This window comes from Natrix helvetica (assembly GCF_964273705.1).
Source record: "Natrix helvetica genome assembly, chromosome: 6".
Classification (NCBI taxonomy): domain Eukaryota; kingdom Metazoa; phylum Chordata; class Lepidosauria; order Squamata; family Natricidae; genus Natrix; species Natrix helvetica.
In genome coordinates this window covers 33,257,947-33,276,036 of record NC_138553.1, presented here as the reverse complement: position 1 = coordinate 33,276,036, position 18,090 = coordinate 33,257,947, and the positions used below count along the sequence as shown (strand labels likewise).

General features: G+C 37.7%; 1 long non-coding RNA gene across 1 annotated transcript in view; it reads right to left on the bottom strand.

Moving 5' to 3' along the window:
• Positions 1–12,154: 12,154 nt before the first annotated feature.
• LOC309394738 overlaps positions 12,155–18,090 on the bottom strand; it is a 69,526-nt gene continuing 63,590 nt past the window's right edge. Inside the window, exon 3 of the long non-coding RNA XR_014175779.1 lies at positions 12,155–13,587. This is a non-coding gene — a long non-coding RNA (uncharacterized lncRNA). The remainder of the gene's footprint in view (positions 13,588–18,090) is intronic.

The window sequence follows — 18,090 nt, the reverse complement described above, 5'->3', positions numbered from 1 at the left end:
TGAATAATCTTATTTATTTATTTCATCAAGCATGAATTTGATAACAGATATAAAAATATAAACATGATTATGAATACATGAAATGAATACAAATACAAGGGAATATTAGGACAGAGATGGCAGGCACACTGGTGCACTTATGCACGCCCCTTAAAGACCTATTAGGAATGGGGTGAGGTCGACAGTAGACAGTCTAAGGTTAAGGGTTTGGGGGTTTGGGGAAGAAACCACAGTGTCAGGTAGAGCATTCCATGCATTGACAACTCTGTTACTGAAGTCGTATTTTCTGCAATCAAGTTTGGAGCGGTTTACCATAATTTTGTATCTATTGTGTGCTTGTGTGTTGTTGTGGTTGAAGCTGAAGTATTCATTGAGAACACTGTAGCTGATAATTTTATGTACTACGCTTAGGTCAGATCGGTGAAGTTCTAAGTTGTCTAAGCCCAAAATTTCAAGTCTGGTGGCATAAGGTATTCTGTTGCAAATAGAGGAGTGGAGGACTCTTCTCATGAAATATCTCTGATATTCTGAGAGAGAAAAGTCAAACTTTCTCCATACCTTGCTTACAAAGCCCAGCATAGAGAGATGCCTCAGTTGTCATAGCCTGTATCATTTGCAAGACCAGGACAAAATAAACAAATAAACAAGCAGATCTCCTACATCCAAAACAATATGAGTCGTCCCAGCACAGTGAAAGAATGGCAGAAAACAGAATGCAAATAAATAAAATGCTGAAAGAGTTAAATACAAAAATTTCCAAGTCTCATTTTCTCAGTTGAAAGATGGCATTTGTATAATTACTTTTTAAAAAAAACATTTTATTTGTTTTTGAACAAGGACAAACAAACATAAAAATAAAATAAAAAAACCACCTTCCATTACAAATTGTGGAAAGTGTGTCAGTTGGTTACAGTATTTCCATGCATCTCTTCCATAGTCACCACCTGCTTTTCATATCAAATCACATATTTTAAATTCACCTATATTCATGTATATCATAATTATTATATCTCAACCTTAATTTGACTATGTTTTTACATCCTTTTATATATAATATTCAAAATCTAGAATAGGATTATATGATAACATTCCATTCGATCATCCTAAAATCATCCAATCACATTACATCTTTATAACATATACTAGATAAAGCTTCTAAACCTCTTCTCATAATCTCTGTGTGCTGTTTATATAAAATTTCATATTATCAAACTAATATATCTATATGTATTGTTATCATTATTAATCATTATTTAACTATAGCTATTGTCGCTTCATTTTATACATACTACTCGTAAGCTAAATTTAGCTTAATTTTTTAGTATACATTTTCATTGCATCAACCTGTATCTTTCCAGTAATAGTACGGTCTTATATCTCTTGCCATTTGTAGCATTAATGTTCTAGTACTTTCTTAATAAATCTTGTACAAACTTCTCTTGGCAACATGTTATTCCTTTCATATCTCATAAAAACTTGAAACCCAACATCTGTTCTTTCCATCAGCTTATCTTTGGTTATCGCTAGTGCTTCTGTCAAGATTTCTCTCCTTATCTCCATCAATTTTTCTCTCTTTTCTTCTTCTGTGCTTTGAAGTCTGGGGTAGAATTCCAATCCATCTATCTCCCTTTTCCATATTCTGTTCTTGCCATTACCAACCATGCTCACTTTGTTGTCAGTATCCACAGTTTTCTTATCTCTTTGCTCATTTTTTTCTTCCATCTTTTGAACTTTGTCCTCCACTTTCTTCATTTGGTAAACATCCTCAGTTTCTCCATCAGATTTTTCCATTTTGTATTCCATATTCTCCAATCTCTTTTCAATTCTCTCTGTCACAACTAATAGATTTTGAATTTCAAACATAATCATTTGCAATGTTACAGTTTCTTTTTTCTGCTGAGCTATTCTTTCAATTTTGCAGACACTGCCACTGTAGGGTTCAAGGCTATTTTAATAAACTTCAAACAGGTTCATTTATTATCTTTCAAGTCAAAATGTTGTCTTCCCCCCAATAGCTAGTGATAGAACTTCCAAAAGGCACCTGTATAAACAACTTGTGCTCTTCCTACTATCACTGTTAGTAAACAAACTGAAAGAACCTTGAATCTCAAGTGATCAAAGAGAAAGAAGAAAAAACAATGTATCCAGCCTCCAGCCTCTAAGTGGCAGTGTAACTGCTTTTCCTCCTGTTGTTACAACCCTCTTTATAATCCTTCTTATTATCTTCTTTATATTCCAAGTTTAAGAAAGAAAGAAAAAAACTTAAATGGAGATTAAAAACAATCCAATCAATCAAATCAAGCATTATAAAAAAAGGAGACTTTTAATCCATAGGTATAAGCAAAAGTGAAAAAAGAAGAAAGAATTAATCCATTCAGTTTAAAAAATAGGGAGCCCCTGCAACAGTTCCATCCGTGAAAAAAAAATTAAAAACTGGATAACACACTAAATTCAATGCAGATCAATCTCGCCGCCTACAGTCTTCTGTCTTAAATCTTAACTTAATTTTTTTTCTTGGGTACTCTCTTCATCTAATAATAAAATTTCCTCACCAATTCGACACACTTTCTCTTTCCGCTTTCTTCCCGTTCCAGAGCTGTCCCAACTTCAGCAGCTTCATTAGCTGCGTTTCTGTCTCTGGAAAAAAAGGGCTATTCCTGGATCTTTCAGGGACTTTCCGGTGTCCCTGAGATCCTGAGATCAGTGCCCTTCTCAATCATCGTCTCTGCAGGACGTTTAGGTCCAAATGGACCGTCCGACAGAAATTCAACTGTGATCTCGGAGCACCAAGATTGCCCGTCATGCCGTTGCGACGTCAGCTCTCCTCTCCGCATTTGTATAATTTCAAACTACAAATATTTTTATTAAAGAAAGATAAAGATTTTTCAAATTAGACAGCAATTAGCAATTAACTTACCAGTCAGAAAGAAACTTTCAGTAGGCAGAGGATCAGTGAAATTATCTCATGTCCTCAGTAAAGAAGAGGAAATCAGTTTAACTTGAAAATGCATTATATATATTTAGAGCCAAATCTGCTTTCAACAAATTATATAACACAGAAAGGATGTGAAATATGCAAGGATATTGTGTGCCACTCAGAGTCACCCTTGGGAGAGATGGGTAGCTGTCTAAATTTGAAAGAGAGACAGAGAACCACTTAAGCAGACTGGGACCTAATACAGCAAACACTGCTGAGGTGTATTCAGAAGTGTATTCTCTGAATTCACTGAGGAGTATTCAGACATTCAGGAGTGTGCCCATAAATGCCTGTGCCATTGCATTCTGGACCAATTAACAGCTTCCAAATGGTCTTCAGGAAGAGTCCTATGTAGACTTGTAATAATATACTCCCCTTGAGAGGTAACAAAGATATGAATTGACCATGAGCCGTACCTCCCAGTCTAGGCAATGATGCAACTGATGCCCAAAACAAATTTGTGCAAAAGCTTTCCTGGAACAAGAGCTACTACCTACTCTTGATAACAACTGTGCTGTGAATATCAGTTCCACCAGGTAGATCAGACCAGTGGGATAATTAATCACTGAGGTGGACTAACCAATAGGTCCAGCCACTCTGAGACAGAGAGCATCAAAGGGCAATCAGAAAATGAAATGACTGTAACGGATCATGTTGCCAACATGAAAACCAGATCCTGCAAGTGCCCATTCCTATGTACTGGACTCTTAATTAGCTGGATTAGATTCAGAGTAATGAATCAAAGCTAACCCAGATTCCATCTGCTACTTCAAAATTGAGTATTTGAAAACTTTGGCACCGAAAAATGGGACACATGAATCCATATCCAGTTCACACATTAATTTAACAAAAGGACTTGAAATCTAGTGAAGTGCAGCTAAGAATTACTGTACAACCACTTACACATTCAAAGAAGAGAGTCGTGTCCTAGAGATATTAATTCAAGAACATGTGGCTTCGGTGAACAAGCTTCAGGTGTTTGGAAGAGTACCTGAAATCAGACCATGCTGCTGTATGACCCAAAATTGACTAGTATAGCAAAAAGGGGATAAAACCTGCTCTCTCAGAAAGATGCATGCACCAAAACACATTATTAGCAAGTGAATATTGGAGAGAAATAGCCTACCTGCAAAATAGGATCCCAACCAAGCATCCACAAATGCAATACCATATGAGGTGTGACATGGAAGGAAACCCAACCTAGGCTTATTAGAATGCTTGGTTCTAGTGGTGAAACATCAAGTTCGAATGTATTTAACTTTTCCAGAACTAAATAGAAGACTATATCTAGGACAACACAGTTAAGCATTAAGCATTAAGGACAGTAATCAAACTATATAATAATATAGAGAGAACATCATATTTACAACCTTTTTTCATAACAAAAACATAATAATTATTTTTTTGGTGGTATAGGTTGCACTTCTTCCTGTCTCTACAGTTTTCAGCAGATGCCAGTGAAAGATCTCCAATATTTAAAGAAAATATTATCAACAGATTTCAAGAAAAAATGCAACTTTACTCAGTTTTGAACAGAAATCTATAAGCCTGTACAATGGATCAAAAGATATCTTGTAATAAAAGATAAGTTAGTATTTGAGCTTCCACTTAAATATACGTATAAACCCACTGCCCTTTATTTGGTTTTTGTCAGAATTTTTAAAAATAAACATTTGAGGGATAATTCTATAGGCAGCAGTCACAAAACACCCACAAATTCTAACAGGTTACTATGGTGACAGTTCTGTGCATGGGTAGAATATAACTATTCTCTGTAGAAAGCTGCATTTTAAGATATAAAGCAAACATTAACTAGCAGTTTATTATCCTTTTTGCCAAATATACTTTCTATATGAATTACTATTGCCAGATAAAATAAATTACTCAGTTTGTCTGGCTAATTAAGTTCTATTTGCAAGTTGATTTATTTCAGTTAAATATACTTGTCTTCAAATTCTATCCATCATTGAGAATAGTTTTGGTAAGATATCTGATTGTCCATCTAACAACACCAATTACCAATTCATAATTACCTGCTCTTCAGTAGAGAAATGTAAATATATAACGGCCTTAGCAGAATGTGTGTAATGTAATACTATATGGCTATTACAATTTAAATCATATAATAACTAATGAAATACTGCAATGCATGTCATTCCACACCCAACCTACAGCTAATTCACGTGAATTCACAGGTAATAGTGATGGATTAAATCAGTATTTTCCTGTCCATTTTGCATCTGGAATATTGCATGAGAAAAGCTCTGTGTAGAGTCTTATGATTAAGTAAATTCTACTCAATCATAAATGGAGTACAGTTGAGTCGGCAGGCAATTTCACAATCACATAAGGCAGGGCATGTTACCTAGTGACAAGGGCATGCTGGGCTCAATCCTCAACAGGTGTAAAATGTCGTATCTCAGATCAACAGATTGACTACTCAACTATTCAAAGTGGACATTGCTATGCAGAAAGCAAACATATGCTTGCAAACATTTTTTCTGTTAAAAGTAGCCTAGCAAGCTTCCTTTCTACTCAACCATATCATAGTATTACACATCCATTCCTTTTTGGAGCAATGTTCTCTGGCACTGAGGTAACAGAAATACCTGATTCAAAACATGGTTTTATCTGTCTTGAAGTTGAAGCAAGGATAAGCTCTTGGTGGGAGGATAATCCACGTTTTAAACATAACACTTTCATAAGAATACAAAAGGGGAAACACCACCGCCAACTCCCTGTTGTTCTTAAAATTACAGAGGAAGCAAAGTCATCAATGCCTGCTTTGTCTCAGTGTGTCAGAAGGCTGGGGTAAAAAGCAAAAAAAAATGCTTTGCTTTCTCTCTCTTCTTCATATTTTTCTCCCAACCTACTAATAAAAACCTCCCTACTCTAGTACAGCATTATATATTTCCAACATTAAAGTTATTGCTACTAAGATAGTACAATAAAGCTTTTTTGCACTGACCATAAAGAATAGTGAAAATAAACATAAATAGAAATTCTGTGATGCCAGTTTACAGAATATGTTAGTAGCATTTTCTCACAAAAGTGCTATCCATGCATCCTGGAATTGGCACAAAACAATGTCAGCATAGCATTTATTAGAGGGAAGGCTACTGTACAATTGATCAGTATCTTAGCCTCAAAGTAACATCCCCTCCTATGTGCCCATAATTGATCTTAAGGCTCTAAGATTTAATTCTGTTTCTAATGTTAAGTTATGGAATGATCTGCACATTGTCACCTTAAATTACTGTTATTTCTTATTTGTGTATTGCATGACAAATCATAACAGAGTAAGATCTAGTTTTCAAGGCTATCTGATGGCACTTATTCCAATTGGCAAGGGTGCAAAACAAAGTTGCACATTAGCATTTCTTTTATATAGTTTCTATATAATGACATGATAGACCAGCTTAATAATATGAATGAATCCTAAATTGACAATAGATACATATGGCTATACTCCTATAATACAGATGATGTAGTAATCCTCTCGAGGATCTATACTGGACTTAAGACAACTTTGAATGTCTTTGTACAGCATTGCAAGAAGGCCAACTGGACTTCCGGTTCCGGCGGCTGACGGCGACGGGCAAATCCTTTGCCCGCTCCGGCTCCCCGGTGGGCTTCCCCACTCCTTGGGGGGCACAGGATGCCCCGGAGAGGCGTCCTGCCGGAGGAGCGGCTTGGCGGGGGATCCCTGCATCGGCGGTGGCTGATGGGGGCCCCCGCTTCGCTCTAGGCATCGGGGAGCAGTATCGGAGGGCGCGCAGCGTCTTCGCAACAGGCTGATCGGACGATGAAAAAATAGAAGGAAGCAGCGGCGGTGTGGTGAGGTGCTTCCCCCCTTCATTCCCTTTCTTGACTTGGAGGACCTTTCAGCATTTTAAAACTTGAACTTTCGGATTTCTTTGGAGGCGCGGCTGGAGGGAGGGGGATTCCCCCCCCCTTGGACAAGCGGCTTGGAACAATTCTGCTCTCAGCCCCAGGGGAAGGAGGAGGGGGGAGAGCCAACCAATGATGCCTCACCCCTGCAAAAGTGATTTTTTATTGAATCTAGCTCCATAATTATTGATGATCTGAGGACTTTGGAAACTTTTAAAACTTTAAAACTTTGTTATGCCTCTGAGCCCAAAGCTGGCAGGGCAAGATGGCACACTTCCGTTGTCTTCATGAACTCTGAAACCTGACTCCACCTTTAAAATTCAGGCTTCCGGTCTTTGTCTCCGTGCCACCCAGAAGAATCTCTTGTGGATTGTTATTTCTTGAACTCTCTGGGGGAAAAATTTTTCTCTATTGCCAGACTGACTAGAGAAACTCTCTTCTGCTTGGATCTTCTGCCTCCTGGACTCATCTGGCTGCTCTGCTTCTCCAGCTGTCCATTCTCTATACTGACTGATTTCTCTACCTTATAAACTATGTCTCCTAAAAGACCACCCCCTGGAAAACCTGGCTTTGCTACTTCTGCCCCGACATCTGCAACATCCAGTCCTGCCACACAATCAAAGATCACAGACCTGATGCAACCTAAGAGTACAGAGATGGATTTGCAACAAATGCTTCAACAACTTATACAGGGCCAGGAAGAAATTAAGAAACAATTAAAGGAAATGAAGGAAGAAATTAAAGAGAACCAAGTCCAAATCTATAAGAACTCACAGAGACTGGACCTTGTGGAGGGTGGAGTGGCGGAGGTGAGGGGGGGGGTAGAGGCGGTGCAGAAGGGAAACAAAGAACTTGATATCCAGCAAATGAAAACAGAATTTGAGAGAATGTCCTTTTATCTTAGATTTCAAAATGTTATAGAAGCAGATGGGGAAAATATAAGGGACATTATGACTAACATTTTGGCTGAATACATACACAAAGAAAAACAACAGATGGAATGGGAGATAGATCTGGTTTACAGAGTGAACTCAGCTTATGCCAGAACACATAATGTACCCAGGGAGGTTCATATTAAATTCCTTAGAAAAAGCACAAGAGACGAAATTCTGGGTGTGCAAAGGGGGCAGGCACTGACATACCACGACAGGGAAATAACCATCTTGAAGCAGATCCCCAAGAAAATTAGGGAGAAAAGGAAAAATTATTCGCAATTGGCGAATAAATTATACCAGAAGGGGGTGTGGTTTAGATGGTTGATGCCTGAAGGTATGCTGATATTCTGGGAGGAGATAAGAATTAGAATTAACACACCCATAGAGGCACAGGCCTTTATGGAAAAAAACAAAACACACCTAGAAAAAACAGAAGATCCTACAACGGATATGCAAGACGCGGGAGGGGCCGGAGCTCTGCCAGCGGGGGGAGAAGGGGCAATACCAAGAAAGCTCAGATCACAAAAATGAATAAGAAAATCTCATTGTTATAAACTGACCGAAAGTAGTAATGGAATTATATGTGGATTATATACTACAATGTATAAACTGATTGAAAATACCAATAGAATTAATATGCTGATTATATATGACTATGTATTAATGTTTTACACTCAGATGTATACTATGAGTTTGGAGGGAGAGGGCGCCTGCCACACTTTGCAACTGCCAAAATTTGTATACCTTTCCATTTACCTTTTCCCTTATAAATGTTAAAAAAACCAATAAAATTTTTGAAAAAAAAAGAAGGCCAACTGGAAATTAATTACTCCAAAACCAAAATAATGGCATTTGTATCAGTCCCCAAGTTCTCTTGATCTATTAATGGTAATACTACTGAACAGGTACTATGCTTTAAATACCAAGGAGTAGTCCTCTAAGCTAATAGAAATAAACAGACTTATTATATTACACAGAGCATACGTAAGATTGCAGCAACTATTTTAAGATGTCATCATTTCATGCAAGGCAAGTATATACCCGTGTCACTAATTTTTATTTTATTTATTTTTCACATTTCTGAACCATACATCACCCTCAAAACAGGGGATATTCTTGAAACTAACCCTATGGTCCAATTACTATATGGCATAAAGCTCATACTACCCTTCAACCTTGCAACATTGGAATTTGTAAATCCAAATTTCTAAGAGCAATTTTCCAAGTCTCCTACTGTGTGTCTAATGGAATATTATGCATGGAAGCTAGAATTGCAAGAATGTAGTCTAGAATATGGCATATCATGTTCAATTATTAGCAGAGGGTGACACTTCTTCCCATAAGCCTAACTTACCTGACATTAGAGGGCAGCTTTTGAGCCATATGAAAATGAATAGTCCACCACAAGCTTCTGCTCTTCAGGCTTTCTTCCTCTTACTTTTAATTGTTTTATCTGTAGGCAGATTACCTAAACAGAAATCACCCTAGAATAAAGATACAAACCCCCCTTTAGGCTATGAACAAGCAATGATAACATTTAAGCTACCCCTTTTTGACCTTTAAACTAATGCTGGCAACATCTCTCAGATTTTCATGGCTGAATCCTGAGATAACTATGATACCAGCTACAGATCTCATACAGCTAAGTGTTAGTCTGAATAATGCTACGGTACCAGAATCCTGATTTTGGGGTACAGTACACTAACATAACTCTACTCCTACAAATGTCATAGGAAGATAGCACCCAAAGCTAAACAATTAATACAAAAACTGAATACACTGTATGCATCAAGAAAAAAAAAGTAAATTATACTGCTTAATATTTGGGCACCCTTTCCGCAACAGACAGTCCTCAGAAAATCATTCCATTCATGTACTCTTTTCTTAGGACACTATTGTCCTATGCTTACCCCTCCAGGTTTATCTACAAAATTTAACATCACAGCAAAATTTGTACACCTGTTCCTGGAGGCACACCCATTCTGTTATGGAGTAGTTGGGAATCTGCTGTTGATTATTGCTTAGCAGTCCCCAGAACTTAATTTTTCTCCTAGGCATCTCTGGAAGGAAAGCACTGCCTGTGTGTATGCCTCAGCTTTTGCACTGATATCAGAGAAGCTGATTTCTCACTATGCCCTCTGCCTTACATTCAACTGTTTGCAAATTGAGACAGTGGGGATGATGCAAACAAACAGGGCATATTTGCTTTCTCTTGGCATCTCCAACAGGCTGCCGTATGGAAAAGCTTTATATCACTTCAAATTTTGTCCCCGCTCACAATTGCTTACTTAATTGTATCTTCTTGTCCCCATCCTTTTCAGTTTCCAAATAGCTTTTATATTAACAGTTCATATGCTCCTTTGCCCAATTGGCTACTTTCTCAGGGCCAGTGTTATGTTTGCAGTAAACAAACAAATAGTTAATGGGAGGGAACATAAATGGACAGAGCAAGAACAATACTTGATGTTAAACTTGGAAAGAAAAAAGTTACTTGTCAATTTGCTCAATAAATTTGAGTGCAAGTATATGTGTGTGTGTACACACAGAGAGACACACACACAGACACACATACAGACACACACAGAGACACAGATGTAGGGATAGGTATACAGAAATACAGAGCTATAGTTATAGATATTAGAGATATAAACTAAGAGATGGGGTGGGAGAGAGAAGAATGTACAAGGGGGAATAGGATCTGCTACTGGGACATCAACCACCTCCAGCGTGATACTCCACTGGGACCCAACTCAACTTGCAGAGCCAGATTTTCAGGATCTTGCAGGTCAGCAGGATGGGAGGCAAGAGCCGGGGCCATAGCAGAGAAGGCTTGCCTCCTGGACCTCACCAGCCAGAAGCCAGGCTAATGAGATCAGCAGCATGCCTCATCTTGCCAATACAGATGGGGCAAGTCAGTCCCATTGGGTTGAGGGTTCCTCAACCAGACTGGACCCATGCCATGTAGGGCTTTAAAGGTGATAAACAATACCTTACATTGTACATAGAAACAAACTGGCAGCCATTGCAGCTCATGAAACAGTGACATACTACAGGCCACTCTAGGGGTCACCAAAACTTCCTATGCTGCCACACTGCACCAGTTACAGCTTCTGAACGTTCTTCAAGCATAGTCCCACCTAGACAGCATTTCAGTAGTCCAGACAGGACAAGACCAAGGTTTGAATAACTGAGCACAGGGACTCCTGATCCAGGAAAGGATCTGAAGTTGTGAAATGCTCTCCTAGCCATGACTGCCACCTGCTCTTCCAGCAGGAGTCATGAGTCCAGGAGAACCTCCAAGTTGTGGACCAAGTCTGTCTAGAGTGGTGTCATCCCATCTAAAACTAAGGATGTCAAACTCCAAACCCTGAAGCTCTATACACCCATTCATCTTGCCGGGCTTTAGCTGAAGCCTGTTGTCCCCCATTCAGGCCCCCTCAGCTTCCAGGCACCATGAGAGAGCAGTGACAGTCACTTAGATGGAGATATAGAGCTGAGTATCATCAGCATACTGATTATATTAAAATATTATTGATGATAATGTTATCCGTTCAGTAGAATCTGACTCTTGGTGATGCTATGAGCCCAGTCTCTCAACATTTTCCAATCTTGCACTAAGAAATATTATATTTATTATATTACATTACATTACATTACATTAATTATTATATTATATTATATTATATTATATTATATTATATTATAGTATAGTATAGTATAGTATAGTATAGTATAGTATAGTATATGATAGTATAGTATAGTATTATATTATATTATATTATATTATAGTATCGTATAGTATATTATTATATTATAATTATATTATATTATATTATAGTATATTATATTACATTATATTATATTATAGTATATTATAGTATAGTATAGTATATTATTTATTATATTATAGTATCATATAGTATCTTATTATATTAATTATATTGTACTATACTATACTATACTATACTATACATTAGTAATAGTATGTTTAGTATGTTTATTGTACTATACTATACTATACTATACTATGCTATACTATTCATTAGTAATAGTATGTTTAGTATGTTTATTGTACTATACTATACTATACTATACTATACTATACTATACTATACTATACTATACATTAGTAATAGTATGTTAATCAGACTGTAATCTTCTATTAAAAACAGGCATGAAGTAGATATTTGGAAAACTGGTGTCTTAATTTATTCTACGTTGAATGCTGTTTTTTTTATCTAGGACTGCAATCTTTTTAAGCTAATTGTCCTGTCTCTGTCCACATGCACACATACAAGATAAGGAATTAGATGCATTTATTCACACAACCACAGAAATTCTCCAAGCCCTCTCTATATGTTCAACGTCTTACAGACAGTCCTGTTTAAATCTTTTCCCAAAGTCCCAGTTCAATGAGAGGAACCACAGTTCCTCACCAGTTGAAGGCAATGCAGAGGCAAATATGGCTCCAGCAGATCCAAAGCTGGACAAAGGCAACACATCTCCAATAGCTACGAAGCAAATCTCCCAATGAGTTCAATGCAGGACGAAGGCAAGTACGACTCCAAGTTCAAAGTAGAACTCCCAGTTCAAAGCGGGACAAAGGCCAAACATGACTGCAACAGGCTCAAGACAAGTTGAAGGATCAAAGGTTTAGGAACATCCACAGCCAGTCAGATTATGGGTGCTTGTCTCCGACATGGACCAAGTTCAAAACGCTGCCAGTGCACCTTATTAGGAGGAGCAAGGCTGTCTCCTTGCGAGTAGCCTCACTGATCTGCATTGCACCTCTCACTTGACCCTTTGTGTCCTTGGATCAGGCAGGGGTGGCAACTCCTCATCGATGCTGACTGGCTGTGGCTGCATCTCCTCTCCAAAATGCACTGTCAGCTGTTCATCCAGCTGCTGTCTCCCAAATCCTAATAACTTTTCCTGGGACTGCTTCACCACAATCAATCATCTCCATTGTTCCTTGTTTTGATTCTGCCACAGATCCTTCCATGTTCCCAATGCTCCCTATAGTTCTTCTTGGATGGCTCCTCCTTGTCTGAACCAGCAATTGAGGGAGACAGCATGTTTGATTAGTTCCAACTGTATGACTTCTGATCTACTTTCAATAAGTTCAGGTATGATGCAGCCAAGACTGTCTGGTTTTCAGCATTTACTTCTATCTAGTCTTCTAATCATCTATCTGATTATTAAGCAAGTGAGTAGGGAGAGCAGTTTACCAGGCAGTTTGGTGTAGAAATCAAGGAGGAAGCACTTTTTAAAATTATTTATGAGAGAAGCATGAAAAAAGACAGAATTGCTGTTGTAGCCAACAGGGCTTGTTCCATATTATTGCTCACCCTGCAGAACTATGCATCACGTTGTCAACCTTCGAAATGCGCTTACGCTATTGCAACTATTATCACCTCAGTTTGCCAATGAATTAAGGGGAAGGGGAGGAGGGAAATGAAATATAAGTTCCAGACATGAGGCGAGCAAAGGGTGGGAATCAAGGACACTTCAGTAGGTGGCTAAGATCCTCAGAAGTATTTTCTCATAACAATTCTATTACATTTAATTGGACAAAGTGATCTACACCAAGACGGGGACGGAGAATTCTATACTTTAATTATACAGGATTGTGCAGGAAATAGCCAGGACTGGTTTTGCCTTAATTGTGCCAAAATGATATACTCAATAAAACTTCTAAAGAAATTGGACAGTCTCGATTGTGCTTGTTTGGTTGGGTTCATCAGTTGAAACCCTGACAGACTTAACTGGAAGATGATTGACCTCCTGGAAAAAAGACAGAGAACAGAGACATCATTACTAGCTTATCACAGAAGATGAGAGGTTTTTTTTAAATGACTCAAGAAGTGTTTATGGAAAGACAATAGCTTCAACAAGCATTTCAGGAGATAGAAAAAAAGTAGAAGGAATAAATAGATAGAGGAATGTATACTCTGGAGCTTCAGAATAGGTTCCAGATATGACTACTTATCTGACTACAACCTACAAAAGTTTCCTGTTTATAGAGGCAAAACAGGCAAATTTTTATCTTTTTAAACAGGGAAATAATAATATATACTTGCAAGGCAAATACACAAAGACAGTCAAAACCACTCAAAAGATTTTAGAAATCAGTAGATTTTCTAGATTTGTAGTTATACTGCAAATTGCTTTCTCGAAGAAACCCCCAAACATAGTTCCTCTATCATGTTTTCATTATACTATCCTTGGTATATCCTGGTGAAAGCACTCATCTTGCTCCTCTGAGTAAGCACTCATGCTCTCCTTGAATTTGTCAAGATGAGCATCAAGGATAAGGACTTTGAGGGACATTCTTCATCCCATTTTGGTATAGTTCTTTATGAGAGTCTGAACCGGCTGCTCATAGCTTTAAGCCTTGTGATTGCCTAGAAAATTGCCAATTTCTCCATCCTGTTCAGTTTTCTGGTGAATTCGTCACACTCTATGATCTTCTTTATTTGTGGTCTGTTGAAGATATCAGCTTAACCTTTGCCTCTGACAGCTGTGAAAAGAGATTTTAGAGGTACTTGAAAGCTACCAAGTCCTTGGCTAGAGCTGTGACAAATTGTTTGATGAGGCCTAACTTGATTTGTAGTGGTGGCATCAGCATCTTCCAAGGGTCTACTAGAGGCTTCCACTTTATGTTGTTCTTCTCTAAAGAGAACTTGGTCCACTGTGGCCAGTCCCTTTTGTGATAGTGCACCTTAGTGTCCTGGCTGTCCTAGAGGCAAAGAAAACAAGGAAAATTTATGAAATCGTCTTGGAGGGCCATCAGGAATGACACCATTTTGAAGTCTCCAATGACTTCCCAGTCATAGTCACCATACTTCAAGGCACTCACACTCAACAAAATCTTGACACTGGTGTAGTCCTCTTTGACATGCAGAGAGCGCCATAGGGAGAGACAAGTACTTGTTCCCGTTAGGAAGCAACACAACTGAGGCTCCTGGGTGAATTTTCTATGAATAGGTGCTATTCACTTGGGGCTACAGGTTATTCCTAGAGCCTCAAATAGACAGGCCACATTGTTGCAGAAACACAGTCCATCTTGCTGACTGAAGAAGTTAGAAAAACTTTGGTGATGCTTTCTCTAATCTGTGACTTTCTCACTTTCATCCAACAAGTTTCACTCCTTGAGCCTAGAGATCAGAAGCTCAGCATGAGACTTGGTAAGACCAAGGTCTCTGATCAGAACACTGAGGTCTTTCTAGTTGGGGAAGTATGGTTTTCTCTCCTCTGCCGCATGTGTGAAATTATAATCTGTATCCGCAATGTCTTCTTCGCTGTTTGACTTGTTTCTCCCTCCTGAAGATAGCGGATCCCTCTCCAGAGGGGTGGAAACAGAGAGTTCAGACTCTCAGTGTGGTACCAGGGTGATGGATGAAGAAATGTCTGGATACATGAGGCACACTCTTGCCAGTTCGATATGTGGAAGGGTCACATGATTATACCCACTATTATGAACATTTTACCATGGAGATAAAGCAACTCACCAGCCTTGTTAAGTGGATCACTTTGTTGTTAAGTAACTCCAGCTTCCTCCACTGAGTTTGCCTGTTGGAAGCAGAGTAAAAAGCTCACAAATCACAATTATGTGATTGCAGAATGCTGCAACTGTATAAATGTGAGCCGGATGTCAAGCACACAAATTCTGATCACATGACTTTGAGAATGAGTCACAAGTCATTTTTTCAAAAACTATCATATTGTGAATTGCCATTAAACAAATAGTCACAATTCAAGAGCTAACTGTATTTTATGTCTTCTCCCTTCCTTTTTATACACCAGTAAATCTGGGAAGAGTCATCCTGAGTCTCTTCATAACATCATCTCCCTTTCCAGGACTCAGTTCTGTCTTCTTTGTTTTCATATGTTTTCTGAATATTTGCTTCAAAACTGTCTATAGAACCATACAACATGATGCAAGGGAGCAATCCCACTGTAGATGTTATGGAATCTGAGTCTGATGTTGACAGGGAGTCAACTCCAAAGGTGTCCTTGGAAGAGGAAAAACAGATAGAAAAGAGGTAACACTGCCATCTAGTGGCTAGAGGCTTGGCAATATCTGATATTACAAAGCTATAGGCTTTGTTTACTGAAAGGGTCAGTGGAAAATGTTTTTTTTATACAGGTGTTCCTTTCAAGGAAAGAGAAAGCTTTGATTTGAAAAACTCCACTGAATTTGTTTGAAACCTAAAAAGTCTCGGATGTTTTGGCAGTGTTTGTAACCTGGAAAATGGCACAATGTGAAGAAGAAAAGGCATTAACTTTGCAAAGAATTTTCTTAAAAATTCAAAAAGTTTTAATAATCACAGAGAGAATTGAAGAGATACTTGAAATTATAGGTCAAAATACAGAAAGTATGGGGACAGTGATGAAGTTTGAGGATAGAGCTCAAAAAATCACAGAGACATATGAAAGTGATAAGAAAATTGTTGACACTGACAGCAAACTGAGCGTGGAGGGAAATGACACGTGTGAAATATGGAAAGGAGAGATCGATGAACCAGAACTTTATTTCAGATGTAAGAACATAGATGAAGAAAGGAGAGAAAATTTGGCAGAAATAATGAGAGTAATCTCGGCAGAAGCACTAATGATAACAAAAATTAAGCTGATAAAAGGAGCAGATAGAGGGTTTCGAATCTTTATAAGACATGCAATGAACAACAAGTTCTTAAGAGAAGTCCACATAAGACTTATCAAGAAAACACTTAGAATACAGACTTTACAAATAGAAAGAGATTTTGGTCTACACTATTTCTGGAAGGATACAGGATGATGAAATGAAATCTCACAATAAAATTTAGTTAAATGTAGTTAAATTTTGAGTGCTATATACAACGTAATAATAGCTACAGTCAAATAAATGATTAATAATGATAACAAAGCATTTGTCAGGCCTGTAATTCTGTTCCTTTTAGGATCTTTGGCCTGCCACATAATTAAAACATATATATTATGCTGTTTCATTGGTATAGTAGTTGGGAGGGGGGAATAGAAAGGAGTAGGATTGTGGAATGTATTGTTATGGATTTCTTAGAAGCTCAAGGTCGTCTTTTGTCTCCGCACCTCGACACCTGGCCGGAAGAAGAGGGGTGTACATGCCAGCATGGAAGATGAAGATTGGACCATGTGATGAATTATGGGGTGTGGGGATAGATGATGAACTTTTAACTTGGGGAATTCACCAGATGTACCTTAGAGTTGAAATTTCAACAGCATAATGCCAACATGCCTGTCTTATTAAATTGGAGTTTTAAGGACTACTTTGCCTTGGACAATGATTTAATTCTGCATGATATTTGGAACGCCGACAGCATTTATATATACTAGATTGATAATATGAAATTTTATACAAACTGTGAGGATTATGGAGATGATGTTGAAAAGCCTTTTTGTAAAATATAAACAATTCTATATAGAATAGAATATAAAGATGTAATGTCATTGGATGATTACAGGATGTAATGAAATGCCATAATATAAATTTACTTCAAATTTAATATGCCTTATATTGAAAGGATGTAATAATAGCTAGGCTTAATGGATGTTTAATAATTATAACAATTTGTATACATGTATATTAGATTGATGATACTAATAATGGAAAAAATGGAATTGAAAATTATTAGAGAATGTTATCAATGCTAAAATAATAGAATGACTTAGAATAGGATAAAAAATAACTCTATTATTGGATATATTGAAGATGATATAATGAATCATTGTAATATTAATGGTTATATATTTAGAATACCTTGTCTAAAATAGAGAAACAACAGTGATAATCAAACAAAGGAAGCATAATAACAATGTATACAAAGATATCTTGATTGACAATATGTGAATTTTGATAAAATCCAAGTGATGACTATGGAAAGGACGCAGAAAGAACTTGTAACCAATCGACACACTGTATGTAGTTGAAGAGGCTTTTATGTTATATGTGTTGTGTGTTTGTGTTTGTTTCAAAATAAAAAAAATTATTTAAAAAAAAACAGTTTGGCCAGCTGGTGAGCTGAGTGTAGTCTGCTGCAGGGTATGAAGTGTCCCTCTTTGGAAAACAGATCTATCACAATCCAAATCACTGTGTTTGCCCCACTTTTTGGCAACTCTACTATAAAGTCCATTGCGATCTCCTCCCATGGCCTCGTTGGCTCTGCTACTGGTTGCAGCAGTCTGGGGGGTTTCCCGGTCGTTTCTTCATTATGGCGCAGATGGTGCAACTTTTCATGTAACTGTCCACATCTTTCTTTATGGCGGGCC